Source organism: Heloderma suspectum, chromosome 5 (genome assembly GCF_057233095.1).
Source record: "Heloderma suspectum isolate Gila_16-S chromosome 5, 16-S_ref, whole genome shotgun sequence".
Lineage (NCBI taxonomy): Eukaryota > Metazoa > Chordata > Lepidosauria > Squamata > Helodermatidae > Heloderma > Heloderma suspectum.
Window position 1 is genome coordinate 73,151,110 of NC_139462.1, and position 17,205 is coordinate 73,168,314.

Below are 17,205 nucleotides of genomic sequence, written 5' to 3' on the forward strand. Positions count from 1 at the left end.
AGACCAAAAAGAAATTCCACCCGAAAATTGTGGGAAGGGGTGAGAATTTCAGAGAAGGGTTTCAGTTTTTACCTTATTATATGGGGGTGGCTGAGGTGGGGCAGGGGCACTCTTTATTTTACATTTGTTCCTGTTCTGTCTTTGCGGTCTCTCTGGCTGCTTGAGCTTTCTGAGACGCCCCCCTAGAGCACTTAAACAGGACTCCCTCGGGGCTTTCCAGTGCTGCTGTCTGCTGAGTGTCTGAAAGCTGAGCGAGACATTTTAAAAATCCTTTTTTCATCAACAAGATGAAGAACTCCTCACTCAGCTTTTGGGCACTCAACAGGGAACAGCACCGGAAAGCCCCAAGGGAGGAAGTCCTGGTTAAATCCTCTTGGGCGGATTTTCAGAAAGCTCAAGCAGCTGAAGAGGCTACAAGACCAGAATGGGATAAAAATGGTAAAATAAAGAGCACACATGAACCCCTCAGCCACCTCCTCACAGTAAGCCCTGCACCCTGAGAAAATTCTCAGCATCCCTGCAAAAGACGCAGAAAAATGACTGGCTCTCTTTCAGAGACACAAGGAGGTTGCAAAGAGGTAGGTGGGGCATGGAACAGCGCTATCTTGGAGTGCCTTAATGCAGTGGGTCCTGGAGGAGCATACCTCTCTTCCAGTTGGGGAGGGATGTCACAGGGAAGGGGAAGTTTAAATCTCTACTTCCTCATGGCTTCCACCCTCTGTGCTGTTCAGCTCACTGGGAAGCAGCTGAGGTGGAGGGGGAAAGGGGGCTGTGGAGTCTTGTGACTCAGCTGCCATTATCCCCCTCCTCAGCTATTTCCTGCATTGCTGTGTGCATATGTGTGTGACAGAATGATGTGCATGATGGTGGTGTGTGTGGATGTGTGAGAGAGAAGTGTCCTTGGTCCAGCCACTGCAGCTCCAATCCCACCCAGTTTGACTTCGGCCTCACTCAGTGCTGGTCTCCAGCCCCATACAGTTTTCTACTAGGGCAATGCAGCCCTCAGCCAGAAAAAGGTTCCCCACCCTTGTTGCATGTAGCGTGGTCATACAAACTTCAGAAATGGAAAGCATTGCACTGAGTTTAAAGGGAAAAAAAGTAAAAAACTATACGGGAAACAACTACTATAACCAGAAAAATGAGCTCTTCTGGTTTTCTCTCTCCAAAGAACTTTGATCATTCCTTCAGGCAAATTTTCCTATCCTATTGTTCCCTCCACATTTATTCTGAGGCTTCATACATATGACCACTTCCTTAAAAGACATTAATGACTCCACTTTTAACACCAAAGGAATAAACAAAACACACCACCTTCCTAATATTGTCTCTAACAGAAGATGGTTTAACAGAAGGTGTCGTCTTTCTCACCTGACGACTGCCTGGGGGCTGTAGACACATCATATTTTATGCTAAACACATCAGGCTGAGGAAATACTACTATCGTCGAGGTGCAATTCACAAGCACAGCTTCTGTGCAACCACCATTTATCTTAATGCGCTAAAGAACTTTTAGCAACACATAACAGTTCTTATCTCTGAAGCTGAGAAGCCCCTTGAAGTAGGTCATACTTTCAAGGGACACTATTTCTTTTGAAAGAGGGATCATCAGACACCACTGATTTGATTCTGTGTTGCTTTCTCAGCAGTTACAGCAACATACTACACATCCAGTACAACCCACCTGGCTCTCACTTCGATGGGACTTCCACTGTGGGGATTTAAAAAGTGCTCAGTGCTCGTTTAAGTTGGGAATATGCTGATTCCTCCATTACATTTTGAGGTGTGCAAGAGCATACCTTGGTGAATTATACAATTTGTCAGTGACTCCACTCATTCTCCAGCTGGTGCCACCTCTTTCTCTTTCTTCAAATCCCTCATTTCACATGAAGCTTTTTGTGTAACACCATAGTCTTCATTCCTAACTGAGCAGAAGTGTAACTGCATCTGCTCACATTCATTCCTTGATACCTTCCCCTCCCTCCCTCCCTCCATTCATTTATTTTTGTCTCCCTTGTTATCAAAATTTAGATTGGAATCTCCTCAAGGCAGTGATATATCCTTTGTATATGTGTGCATGGATGTTCTCTGTGTGTGTGTGTGTGTGTGTGCGCGCGCATGTGCGTCTGAATGTGAATTTGCAATGGCACATAGTAATAATTACTACCACTGGTATATATAAGGTGTCATGTCTTTATAATTGATGAAGTGGATGGATGCTAAGTAGATGTGTTAGCTATCATGGTGCCAAATACTCTTAAGACACAATCCTATGCATGTTTAGATGGAAAAAAAGGCCTACAACTCCTAGCTTATGTGCTAGGAGTTGTAGGTCTTTTTTTCTGTCTAAACATGCACAGGATTGTGGCCTTAGTATATGAGTTAGAAAACCCTGATATGCTTGATTAAAATCAGAGCAGAAAGGGGATAATAATTATTCACCTTTACCACTGATTCTCTAGTTGAAGCTAGCTACTATAATACATGTTTATTTAAAAATACCCCACAAAAGAGGAAACCTGGGGGGAAAAACAAAGAATACCTGGGATTCTTATAACCTATGCCTGGCTTCTGGACTTTCTGATTCTTTCTGACTACTTTCTAATGCTGTAGACATGACATTTAGCTTGATCCAAGCAATAGAAGCAATATGAGGAAATGTATCCAGATGAACTTTAAAATAGAGATTTCTTGACATAGAAAAAAAAGGTGTACTTTCTCATAGGGATGCAAAGAAACACAGCATATAAAACTATTCAAAATAAAATATGAATTATGTTGCTACACTTTGACTTGACTAAAATCAACAACTATTGACACATGTTTCTTGGTTTTACAAATAATTCCAGGCAAGAGACTTTTGCTGGTTCAGCACCTTGGACAGCTCCACAGCAGCATCTGTTGGTTACTCTCCGAGAATAATTCAGTCTGGAGGAGAACCCACAATAACCCATTTCCGGGCATGTTTCAAGCTGTGGTGTCACCAGGTTTTGTGATAGCTAACATCATAATGCATTTAACTCTTTGGACCATCATAAAATATTATCTTCCCCTCCCTGATCAAATATTTATTTAAGCTTGCAAACTAGGATCTAACCCATTTGAAATATCTCAGTGAAAGCCATCCTCCCACTAAGAGCTGCACCTAGTATACAGGAGCTTGAGGAAATGGAAAGGAGATCCAGTTTTGGGCCAATTCAGTGCCAGTGTGGTGTAGTGGTTAGAGTGTTGGACTGGGAGCCGGGAGATCTGGGTTCTAGTCCCCACTCAGCCATGGAAGCTCACTGGGTGACTTTGGGCCAGTCATCAGCCCAACCTACCGCACAGGGTTGTTGTTGTAAGGCTAAAATGGAGAGGAGGAGGATTATGTATGCTGCCTTGGGTTCCTCAAAGAGGAATAAAGGTGGGATATAAATGTAATAAATAAATAAATAAATAAATAAATAAATAAATAAATTCCCTTTTCACAGGTCTTTTAATTAGAAAGTGGGAACTGCAACAAAATGTTGTGGTGAAGCATGCACTCAGTCCCCCACCCCTGACTGGCCAGTCAGAATTCTGTGGTCACTGAGTATGGTTATTGGCTGTTTTGGGGGTTCCACTTGCCTCAAGGTTGTTGGTTTTTTAAAGATTTTTTGTACTACTGTAAACCTCAGGGTTTCTCTGAGATTTCTAATATCTCCCTCTTATGAATGCATTGTGCCATTTTTGCAACATAAGCTATAGCACTCATGCCTGAGCACTGTAAATAGAGGGAATGATAATCTGTCAGTGATGTGGGGTGGTACATTTTCCATGGAAAAATTCCCTGTGCTTGATTTTTCTGTGGAAAACTTTCCATTTCATAAGTTCATTAATAACCATGAATGGATGCCAATTGCAAATACAATATTAGGCAAGCTTGGCAACTTCAAAGTTGTAATTAATTAGAGGTGATTACCTCTAGCAGAATACATATATGTCATTGGAATACATATCTGTCTCAGAGTATAATGGAACTAATAACAAATAGTGACAGTGAAACTGAAGGTGCCCCAACAACCTTAGTGGAAGAGAGTTGACCTCTGTTGAAGCAGATGAGTGGATGTCGGCATTTCGTCAGCTGCTAAAATTAATTAGTGTGCCAACAGTTTTTGGTACCTTTTTTTCCCTCTTACATTTAAACAATGTAAGGGAAGTACATGCTATCGTCTTGAAATTTTTTTACAAGTATTCAAAAATACATACAACATAATGGAACATTTCACATTAAAGGTGCAATCCTATGCATGATAGACAGGAAAAAGTCCTACAACCCCCAGAATTCCCCAGCCAGCACTTCGTTCTGTCTAAACATGCATAAGATTGTGCCTTTTTCCCTCAAAAATTTGGGTCAAGTACTTGTGGTGTACTGGGCCAAAAATTAACATGGGGTACTTTTTTAAAAGCTTTGTTCATTCCTAAATACAAGTATAATAAACATGCTAAGTTAGATCTCTCTAGGGCAGGAGTGGGCAACTTGTGGCCCTCCAGATGTTTTGGCCTGTGACTTCCATCAGCCCAGCATAACCAATGGTGAGAGATGATGTGAGCCGTAGGCCAAAACTTCGGGAGGGCCACAAGTTGCTCTCCCCTGCTCTAGGGCATCAGAACATTTCCCAGTGCAAACTGAAAATGTTCCTATGCAAATGACCCTATGCAAATTAACCTGATTTGCATTGGAAATTTTCCAGTTCAAAATTTTCTGGAAAACTCACATCACTGATCCTGGCTGGGGCCTAAGGTTACTTACATTTCTATTTGAGAGTGATGTTTGCTTGATTAAGGATTAACTCAGCATGTGTGTGAATCAAGGTTTGCATAATGATAGGGCAGTTTGACATTGAAGTGGTCAGTATGTGCTAGGTCAGTTTTTCCTTCTGACCACACTTTGGTTCAAATGAAAAAAAATTGCAGGAGTTAAATGCAAGGTAATGTACATCAAATGCAACATAATCATAAATACATTTCTGTCATAACAATAACTGAAGTCTACAAAATCAGGAGACATTTATCAGCTTGCAGAGATTTGATCTTAAAAAATAAACACAAGAGATGATTAATACCCACCAGCATTTAAAAGGGGGGGGGGATACCAAAAAACAACAACACCCTTCATCTGTTAGAATTTGGAGATGCTATTTCCTATAAAGAAGGATTCTACAGAAAATACGTTATTCGTGAGTCTTTGTTTTGCTTAGAAGTGTCACAGATTTTTTTTTAAACCCTTCTGTTATTACACTGATTTTAAAAGGGTTAGTGGCAGATAGGTTTTTTTCCAGACACTTGCATGGACCCAGCAAAGGAGTCCGGTAAACAGGCTTGTTTTCTGAATCAGGAACTGCAGGAGTAAACCTGCATTCAAATATGTGTCCAGATGTTCATCAGAATGTGAATCCAAGTGCCAATGCCATCTGTACTGCATTGCTTTCAATGAGATTTGCACTCAAATATACATCATCCATATTCTGCTGCAAATACTCGTCTATAAACAGCTTTTAAAAGTGAAATCAGATTGGGATCAGGATGAGCATACAGAAACTCAGGGCACAATCCTATCTGGATAGGTGGCCGACTCCGAACTCAGAGGCAACTGCCTATCCAATACAAGGCAGGGGCAGCGCGGAGGGGATCTTCCCCTCCATGCTTCAGCTGCCCTGCATTTATGGCTAGACAGCCGATTTTGACTGTCTAGCCATGGGAAGTCAGAGTGGGTGTGTGTGTGTGTGTGTGTGTGTGTGTGTGTGTGTGACACTGGACGACACATAGGAAGCGTTGGAAAGGCACATCCTCCCTCCCTGCCCTCAGGAATGCCCCGTTTTCACTGCTCTGTGATCCTCTTCTGAGTGCGGTGCACGGGGTCGATCCACGCTGTCTACGAGGCAGCACGGGAGCGGGTGGAGGTCGGTTCTCAGGGAACTGACCTTGAAGCATGGGCTCTGAGGTCAGGTCCAGGGAACTGACCTATCCTATGGCTGTCTAGCTGCTGACTAGTGGCCATAGGATTGCGCCCTTAGTCACTTATTATACAATTACATTTGACATTTCAGTTATTCTGAATGTGTCAGCAAAAGAATCGGAATTTTCAGATGGGTAGCAATCTTTGATAAAACGTTCATCTATGCAGATCTAGAACAACTGGCAGCTAATAGTCCATTTATGTATGTTTTTAATTGTACTGCAAGTTTGCAAACAGAACCAGAAAGAAAAAGGTGAGATACAAGTGCTGTATTAAACAACGGGCCACATGTCTTTAAATCTTAAACCAGGATCTGCAGAGAAGGTAAACTGTGTAGAGGATAACAGAACGTGAACATTATAGGCAACTAGCTTGAGATCTGTTGAGCCAAACCACACCCAGAGTGAGGGGTGGAGATTATATTCCCACCCTGTATCTTAGGCCACACCCCTGCAGGTGTTGAAGGTGGCCTCCATAAGTCATCCCTTCCCAGGGCCCCCAGTGAGACTGGTGAGCTCCAAATGCTACTTGTACCCTGCCCACAGGTCCCACAGCCCTGAGTGGAAAGTCACAGGAATGGCCAATTGCTATAAAGGTCCCTCAGAGTGCTCACCTAATGTATTTATTTATTTTATATCACTTTTATACTGCCCAATAGCCAAAGCTTTCTGGGCAGTTCATAATTGTATCCCTTCCCTTCCTGGTTAAACCAGCACATTCTGCCACATGTGACCAAATTAACTTGACAAATCAGTAACTCAACTAACTGTAGACCCAACCACTACATGTCCGTGCAAAGCAGGTGACCCCCCCCCCCCCGCAAACCAGGCCACTTTGCTGATGTGCAAAAATTTCCTGCTTGGCCCCCAAAGGGACAACAAGCCAATCCTGCATGAGAAAGAGAGTGGGTGAGAGAGCGGGCACCAGAAGGGAAAGTGGCCTCATGCTGGGCAGAGCTCCTTTAAATAGGCAAATGTCCCCGACCAGACAGAGAAGCTGGCCTGGGGAACAGCTATCAGCTCATACTCAGAATTCAGGCCACAGAGACAGTCAATGTCTCTGTCGATGCTGAGCCTCTCTCTTCATCTGTGCTTAGCATTATATAGCATGGAAATGTAAGTGAGCAACCCTTCTGTCAGAGATGAGTCCAAGCGCCTTGAGATGTTTTGTGAACCACCCAGAAAGCTTCGGCTACTGGGTGGTATAGGAATGAAATGAATAAATAAATAAATATGTCTGACAGCTCTGATTCTGAATCAGAATTGGAGCAGCTAGATCAGAGGCCAGGGGAGGGACTCTCCCTAGTGAGCCAAGACGCTGGGAGAGATTCCTCCGAAGACCTTGACATGCACATGGCCCAGGTTAAGTCCCTGGCCCCTCCCTCCACCATGAGAACTCAAGTTTCCAAGGAGGAGGAAGAGGGGAATGACTTGAGAGATGCTAGGGCATGATGCAACGCAAAGTGGGAAAAGTTAGGGGCAGAGCTCAGATGCTCAGCCAGGATAGCTGCTCTTGGAAGCCAATGTAGGAGGGAGCCACCCTAAGGGAGGGGCATCACTACGAAGCAAGTCTGGCCATGTGGTTCATGCCCAAACTGTCAGCAACTTCACTACCCTCCAGTTTGTCTCCTCTAATTAGGGATCACAGATTAGTTGTTTAGGGGCCTGAGGCACTCTGAGAGTTTCCTAGAATCTGCATTTATAAAGAGGCTAGTTTCTAGCAAAATAAAGTAGTACTAGTCTGAAGCTTTGTCTCTTTGTAGTGTTAATTGCGAAGGGGAAAGGACAATCCATTTCTGACACCTTCACTAGGCATAGCCAATTTCTCTCTGATTTTTTTGGTCCACAACTCTTCCAGAATGTTGCTCGTACCCTCTGGCTGTCCTTGTTCCAGTTACTGCAGGGGTGAGACACAAATTATCTTGTGTCTTGGTTTCATCCAAACCCAGATACTGTATTGGTCCTGGCTTGTCCAGTTTCCCTACAGCCAAATGACTGCCTGCTGCCTCCTCTTAGCTTACCTCTCTGGTAGCACTGCAGCACCAGTAGATTCACTGGATGATGAGGTGTAGAGTTCAAGATTCCACTGCACACTACTAGATCCTCTGAGCGAACATTCACTTCACAAAGAAAAAGAATGCAGCAACTTATTCTGAGGGGCTTTCAGTACATTTTGCCAGGTTTTTTATAAAAATAAAATAAAAGCTGAAAAGCACTCTGTGGCCCTCTCTCAGTGTGCACAGTGAGGTTTTTGTGTGTGATGATATACTATTCTCATGATGTTACATTGGAAGGGTCGTGTTGCCAGAACCGTGAACACATTGGGTCCTATGCTACACTGTGCAGCCCAGGATAGAGGGATGAGGAAGGTGTGGGTGGGTGGGGGTAGAAAGAGCCCTAGGTGACATGGGCCACATTGGAAGAACAGGTGTGCTTCGTGTTGAAATGACTGATTAGCCATCCTGCAGCCTAAACTCTGGTAGAAACTTCCAGAAGAAGAATTCATGTTGTTCATACAGGAGTTGAAATAGCTTTATTAATTAATTTCTAAAATCAAATGCCATGACCTTTAGCAGCAACAAAATTCAAGTTGAAATATTGTTTAATTTTTTAAAAAGAATATTCCCCCTAAACTAATAAATACAAGGAGAAAGCAACCAGCAGAGGCCTGGAAATGTTAAGAAGGGCCAAGAACTTGGTGTATTAGTTCAAAGAGCCTGTCAACATTTTGCTATTCAAGATCTCTGAGTAGAACTTCTCCAACCTAGGCCCTGCAATTATCCTTTCATAATTGCAGCATGGTATATGATAGTTAGATAAATATAGACTGCAAAGAGGTGCCGGACAAATCTGAGATTAGCACATTAACAAGTGCTTCTGCATCATTTCCTGTATGTAATGGCTCAGTCATTCTGCAACAGTTTTTGGACAAAAATCCCCCAAGTCACATTATTAAACACCTTTTTCCTCTGCCATTTGTCAAGGATTCATTTTCATCCTCATTTTGACATATGAATGATATCTGCTGCTCTATTTAAAAGAGTGGAGGATTTCCTAATTGACAACTCTCTACATCTCTCACACAGTCTAATTGGCACTCTGCTGGCAAGCCTATCAGCCAACTTAAATAAAGGAGGTAAGGGTTTAATGCTCTTGGAGAAGGAACTCAACTTTTGCTCCAAGAAATAGTGTGATCTCCCTGGATTGTCAGTTAAACTTATCAATAAGCTAGCAGGGGACATCAAATTTTATGCTAGTGATTTATGCTGGAGCCATGAGCATATAAAACAACAAGAATGGCTGGTTGCTCAACAATCTTCACAGAACATATGCTTAATAAAGAGAAAAATAATAGAAGCAAGTTGCTTCTTCATTAGGGCCCCTTAGCACTGTGGATGCATTGTTCTTTTGCTGTCAGCCGGAAATGCAATTAAAACGGTGGTTCTGCACAATCTATAACAATGTCTGTCCCCACCATAGTGCCAAGATTGTGAAACCTAGACACCTGAAGCTTGGTATGCATACTAAGGAGGCCCCTAGGGGTATGCAGCTGAGAGTTATTTTATTTTTAAAATGCTTTAATTAATTTTAATTAGTTTAATGTATCCATGTGGTTGGAGCCTGTAGTAAACTTTTCAGCCACTATGGACAGATGACCCTAACCAGCACATGGCTTTGCAGTCCATACACTTTGAAGCCGGGGAGATTAGTAGGCCAAGGGACAAAGTTATATGCCTGCTCCCACCCCCCCTGCTATGGGGCAGGCCCCTCAAGAGAATGAAGTGGACAGACTCCTTCCTTACAGTGCCTTGCATAAGTATTCACCTCCCTTTGTCCTTTCCACATTTGGTTGTGTGGAATTAAAATGGATTTAAGTAGGATTTCTTGTCACTGATCTACACAAAATAGTCCATAATGTTGAAGTGGGGGAAAATCTACATATTTTACAAAATGTTTTTCAAATAAAAAACTGAGAAGTCTGGATTGCATAAATATTAATATTGACCCCCTTTGCTATGACACCCCTAAATAAGCTCTGTTGCAACCAACTGCCTTCAGAAGTCACATAATTAGTTGAATGGAGTCCACCTGTGTGCCATTCAAGTGTCACATGATCACAGATTAAATACACCTTTTTCTGGCAGGCCCCAGAGTTTGTTGGAGACCATATCTAAACAAACAGCATCATGAAGACCAAGGAGCTATCAAAACAAGCTTGGGATAAAGTTCTGGAGAAGCACCAATCAGGGTTGGGTTATATAAAAAAACATGAAACTATGAACATCCCCTGGGGCACCATTAAATCCATTATTACAAAATGGAAAGAATATAGCACAACTGCAACTCTGCCTAGAGAAGGCCATCTACCAAACTCAGTGACCGGGTGAGGAGGGCATTAGTCAGACAAGCCTCCAAGAGGCCAATGGTAACTCTGAAGGAGCTGGAGAGATCCACAGCTGAGATGGGAACAACTATCTCCGGGATGCTCCACAAAGCTGGGTTTCATGGAAGAGTGATGAGAAGAAAGCCATTACTGGGAAAAAATGTATCAAATCCCAAAAGGCAGGTGGGAGACACAGCAAACATGTGGGAAAAGGTTCTCTGGTCTGAAGAGACCAAAATCGGACTTTTTGGCCTTATCACCAAATGCTATGTGTGGTGCAAAGCCAGCAATGCTCATCTTCCTGAGAACACCATCCCCACGGTGAAACATGGTGGTGGCAGCATCATTTTGTGGGGATGCTTTTCATCAGCAGGGACTGGGAAACTGTTCAGGATTGAGGGCAAGATGGATGGAACCAAATACAGGGCAATTCTAGAAGAAAACCTGTTTGAGTCTGCAGGGGACCTGGGACTGGGGTTGAAGTTCACCTTCCAGCAGGACAGTGACCATAAACACACAGCCAAAGTAACACTGGAGTAGTTTAAAAACAAGAACCTGAATGTCATAGAATGGCCCAATCAAAGCCCAGACCTCAATCTGATAGAGAATATTCTGTGGCAAGACTTGAAAATTGCTGTTCATCAATGGTCCCCATCCAACCTGACAGAGCTTGAGCAATTTTGACAAGAAGAATGGGCAAAAATTGCAGGATCCAGATGCACAAAGCTGGTAGACTTACCCCAAAAGACTCACAGCAGTAATTGCTGCCAAAGGTGCTTCCACCAAGTATTGACTCAGGGGAGTGAATACTTATGCAACCAACAAATGCCAGTTTGTTTTTGTTTAATTAACTTTTGTGGCACAATAAAAATATTTTGCACCTTCAGAGTGTTAAGTAGGTTGTGTAAATCAAATGGTAAAAATGCCAATTAAATTGATTTTAATTCCAGGTTGTAACACAACCAAATGTGGAAAAGTCAAAGGGGGGGGGATACTTATGCAAGGCACTGTAAGGGTTACAGGGGTGTACCTGGCAGGGGCCATACCTAAGGATGGCAAGGGCCACAGCTTTACTCAGACAGGGTGGGCACAATGTGCCCAGCTTTCTGATAGCTCTATAGGTTATGCTGTAGCAAACTAAGGGCTATTTAGTAGGCCAATGGACAGAGTTACGTAAATGCTTGCTCCCTCCCCACTACTGTGGGGCAGCCCCCCCTCAGGGGAATGGAGTGGGAATACCAGGGGGCTATGGGGGTGTGCCAGGGCAGGAGCCACATCTAGGGGTGGCAGCAGGCATGGCTTCACTCAGACAGGGGAGGCACAAGGTGTCCAGCTCTGAGAGCTACGTAAGGTTGATTGCAGCCTCCACTGTATCAACATAAGGGCTATTCCCACCTGTGCAAAGCCAGGTCCATTTGCTAGTACTTAATTCAGTGCTATATTCCTCATAAAGATCAGACAATGTCTATCCCCACTGGCATGATTCTGTGTATGTTTACTTATAAGTAAATGCCATTTTGGTTCAATGTATGTTACCCTAGAGTTACTCCCTAGAAAGCCAGAGTCTCCCCATTTCTTTTAAAATACTCTACTGTCATCCATTTAATTACTTCCTTCCTGTTCACTCCCAGGTTCTTCAGTACTGAATCAGTCCTTAAAGAATCTGTTAATGTTCCCTGCCCAGAGGTAGTCTTGAATTACTTTTTTTTTTTTTTGCAACAAGAGCAATTGCTCATTTCTTTTTTTTTTTTTTTTAAACGTATATTATCACAGTTTTAATTAATTTTTTTAAAGGATCAATTGCTTTGGCTGCAAAGAGGAAACAAGTAATTAAAGTCATTTTCCTCAGCAGAGAAGAGGAAATGTCTAACAAAGAACTAATTCACTACTACCGAAACCAAGAGTGAACAGGAAGCAGCTAATTAAAGAGGCAGTAACCCAGATAAATCTCAACAGTGCTTTGATAGTCCATACACAAAAGGCTGGTATTGCAATTACATTTAAAGTTTTAAACATTGCCACATATCATGTATAACAACAACAACAACTACTACAACAACAGTTGTTGCAGTTGTGCAGTTCGAGAGGCAGAAAATGTGTCGTCTTTCAAATGCCTCCTAAAAACGCACCTTTTTACCCAGGCTTTTCCTGGGCTATAACTGCTGTTGGGTTTTACTTTAGTTTTACATGCTACTTTTAAACTTTTAAGTTTTATATTGTTTTATCATGTTATATTTTATGGTTTTGATTATTATGAACAGCCCGGGGAGCCTTTGCTTTTGGGCAGTATAGAAATGTAGTGAAGAAATAAAGAAATAAAAACAACAACAATGGGAGGACAACATGGAAAACTGTGGATTGAAACAGTTTGGCAGCGACATTATTGGGACTTGGTGTAAAAACTTAGAAAACTAATTATGTCAAAAAGCACCATGTGGAAGCAACCAGAGTTTTATTGTGCAGATGTGTTACTTAGATGGGCAAGCTATAATGTGTCAGCAAGTAGCATGCTCTATTCAATGACAGCATGTTATTTCATTCCAGAATCCTCTATGTAACCAACAGCCATGTCCCTTCAAAATCTAGTATTAAACCTATGGTGAGAAAGATTATACAAATTAAGTCCAGTTGCAACCTTCAGTCCCCCAGTATTTTCTCTTGGGGCCAAGCTAAAGCTCCAGGAAAGCACGCATAGTGGAGCTTTGTATGGTAGCTTTCCCTACTCTCCTGTAAGCACATGCAGCCCTCATTTGGAGTGGGACAATAGGGCTCCAGGAGAGGGGTTAAACTTTTCCCACACCCATTTTTTCATGAAATTCCGTCCCCTTTTTTGTCTTTTTAATGTCTCCCCGCACACACACACACACACAGGTAGTGGCAGAATTCCACGGGAAAAACATGAGTGTGTGTGTGGAAGAAAAGTTTAAATCCACCTCCTGAAGTGTCATGGTCCTGATCTGAATTGGGGCTGTGCATGCTTACAGGAGAGTAGGGCAAGCTAGCACGCATAGCTCCACTATGCATGCTTTACCAAATGTTTAGTTGGTCCCAAGAGAATATACGAAGGGATTGAAGGTTGCAATTGGACTTAATTTGAATAATCTTTTCTCTCTTTTTCCTCAAGCTGTGCTTAAAACAGCAAGAACAATCTTATGGGCTATGTGTGCAAATGATGGAGGGCCCCATCCCTCCTAGGCTGATGCCTGGTGGGAGGAATGTTGCCAGAGGCTATTTTTGTCTCTCTGTCCTTTTTTGCAGCAATTTTCATTAGACGGGCCTCTGAGCTGGTGTAACATGTTCTCTCTGTCAGGGGTGGAGACAGGGGCTGAGAGGTTGTTGTATCCAGTAGATCCATGACCTCTCCTCTCCCTGACACACTCACTTTCACCCTCCCAAAGGCTGAAGTACTGGCCTTAGGAAAAGTAGCAACCGTGGAGCTATCTGTGTGGCTGGAAAGGACTTGGGGGTGGTGGGGAGATTCCTCATCTGTCTCTGGCCTCATAGGGGAGATCCGCTGCATCTTATAGGCCCTCAGACACTGGCTAGGGGCCATAGGATTGCTCTAATACTTCCTTACTATGGAGGGCCAGGTGCTTTCTATATGAAGCACTGTGCGGTCCGGATTATGTAAAGTATTCACTAAAGCTGATAGCTCAATGGGTACTCAAATGAAAGAAATGTGGCTTCATTCAGAGGCAGAAAAAAGAAGCATAATCAATGCAAAGGTCTGCAGTTGTTTCACTGCAACTGTCCCTTTGTGGGTATCACTAAAATTCTTTGTTTTAGCGTATGGATAACTATGAAAAATAAATTACAACGAACTGCAAACCATACAGTTTCCAACAGCTATGTATAGTAAGAATACTTGACAAAAAAAGGCATCTGCTGAATTCCTCTCCTGATTTTGGGCTCTATATTACTAGGAATGTTTACTGGAGTTGAACTCATAATGTCAGAATCTTCTGGAGTTGTATTTCTGGAATATGTCTAAGAAAAGTAGTAAAAGCAAACACTAAATTGTCACCAAAGTGGTTATTTATGAAGGGGTTTATGTTGGTTGTGTCAGTATGATGCTTCTTTACTGAACAGGAGCATTTGTGTGCTCCCATGGAGAGAAACCATTAAAATATTTCTTACAGGGTTCCCCCCCCCCCCACAATCAAACAGTTATGTCTTGAAGGGGGGTGTTTTAATTATTGGCGTTTCTATACTACATGAGTTCACTCATATGTTCCTACAGAAGTTTTGTTTTTTTGTTTTTTTATGCTTTTCAATAGAAAAATAATATTTGTGGTTGGGTGGTTTGTTTAATAGTTGATTTGTAGGTTTTATGCTGCATTGGAGCACGGGTGCATGCCTCTGGAAAGCGAATGAAAAAATAAATAAATCATTTTTCTTTGGGGGCAGCTGATAGGTTTCTTTTTAGTATATATCTTTATATAACTCGCAAGAATAAATACTCATTCTTGTACAAAATCCATTATCGAGATTCAAAAATTCTTCTTTCTTGTTGGAAAATACGTAACTGGAGTGGAACCCGAGACATAACTGTATCATCCTGCCCACGACCTGAGATCTGCTGGGGAGGACCTTTTATTCACACATGACTTAACAAAGTCTGAACCTCAAGAAATCATAAATTTCTTTTTAATGAAAATTTTAATGAAAATTTTAGGAATATTCACAAAATTCCATAAATTCCTCACTAAGTCAAAAACCTTCACCTGATGCATTTTTGAGTAGCTGCATGTCCTCTCAAACTAGGTGAATTCAAGTGTTATGCAGCAGCCATTTAAAAGTGTACCATATGGGCCTGTAATCATATGGGAAATAGTCATCTTTCCTGATTGCCCATTTAAACTCAGCACTACCACACCCTCTGTTGCTGTTTGAAAATACGGGAAAGCAATGCTAGGCTTAACTTGGTGGTAAGAAGCAATAGATAATCACCTAACTTGGCAGTAAGAAGCAATAGATAATCACCTCTCAACTGGTTACACATGCTGTACGGCAGTGGTGCAGAACCTCAGTCTCGGGGCTAAATCCAGCTTTCCAGCGTTCGCCAGATGGACACACCCCTTCCCCTGGCCCCACCTCCTTTTGCATTTGGCCCCAACCACCACTGGAATGCTGCCCCTGAAAGCATCTCTGAAATAGAATTTAGCCCTCAAGCTAAAAGATGTTCTGCACCCTACTATATGGTAAGCTTTAGGTGGCTACCAGTTGTCTGAAGCTCCCTGTGCAATTATCTTAGTCAGCATGGTTGCCACCATCTCTGCAATTGTTCTCATATTACTCCTGTGAATGTAAAGCCTTCCACCCATTATAGCTGGGCTTACTTGAAGTGTACATAACACTCAAGCAAAGCCTGTCCTTGAGATGTATGTCTCATGATGCACACACGAAGAAGCCAAATCACATGGGTGGCAGTTTTATACATTCCCAGAAGGGTGATGGGACCCAGCCTGGAAGTGGCAGCCCCTACATCATCTCAGTGATGTACAGAGGATACATAAATCCATCCATGTATTTACCTCTCATTCAGCCTGTGCTGGTCCCCTGACACCAGCATGGAACAAGGGGACTACAACTTAGCCAATACATACTGAACTAGCCAGACAACGTGCAGCTACATTTTTGAAGAATTTCACCAGAACCTTCAGACTGGCATTAAAAGCACCATACCGAGAAACATTATTTTGGAGATGCACTCATCATAGCATAGTCCCATTGACATCAAAAGATCTATTCTAGTTTAAGTAATTATTAAATCATACAGAAAATGTTTGCTGTGGTCTTGAGGTGCGCACATATACTAAATCAATGAACACATTTAAGACTCTTCCTTTAGGAGCAATCCCCAATATGGCTTGCTTGTGTGAGCTAATAAACTGCTTCTTATGACCTGGGCCACCCTTCCTGCACCTGGTGCCCTCCAAATGTTTTGGAAGACAACTCCCAGCAATCCTCACCATTGGACATCCTGGCTGGGGCTGATGGGAACTCAAGTATAAAACATCTGGAGGGCACCAGGTGGGGGAAGGTTGCCCTAAGTGGTTTGCTAGCTTACATGGCCCATGCTTTTTGCAGGGAGAAAGGGCTCTAATGACAGCAAAGTCCAAGCTGGAAGCCAGGCTCTGCTTTTATGGCTGAGAGACAGACCAGAAGGAGGAGGTTCTTTCTCCAGTGCCCTCAAAGACCCACCCCTAGGAGCCAACCAGCTTCCCTGATGGGATCCTGGGATGGGTCCTAGACCCCTGGCTGGCCCCCCTGCAGCTGCTATGAAGTGAATGCTGGCTGGACCAGCCCTCCAACCTTCACTGCTTTCCTCCTGCTCCTGCCCATGCACCCAGGAGAAAGAGAGGTAAGCAGGGAGCTGATGTTTCACCTCATCCCAAAAGAAGACTAGTGGGAGGAGCTCCAGTCATTTGTGTTGGCAGATTTCCCTTATGCAGAGAGATCTTAGGACTGCAGCTATCACGTTTAACTAGTAAAAGAGAAGTATCTGAAACTATGGGAGTTGGTGTGACAATCCCTTCTGGACAGGCTAAAAGCTCTGTCTTCTCCAGGCCATGTGCAGGTATAAATTAGGGATGGCAGAGAATTCCACCACGGATCTCGGGGAGGCCGAATGCCAGTGCATTCAGCCCCCCGAAATCTGTGGTGGAATGGCCTGCCTCCCCCCCGCCCCCCGTGGATCCCACCGGGACGAGACTTACCTGGAGCGGATCTTCTGGGCGGCAGCGGCAGCGGCTGCGGTGGCTGGTCTTCCGACCGGCCGCCACTGCTGCTATTTGCAGGTTTTTGGTTTTTTTTACCCAGACGTTTTAGGCTACGTAAAAACTTAC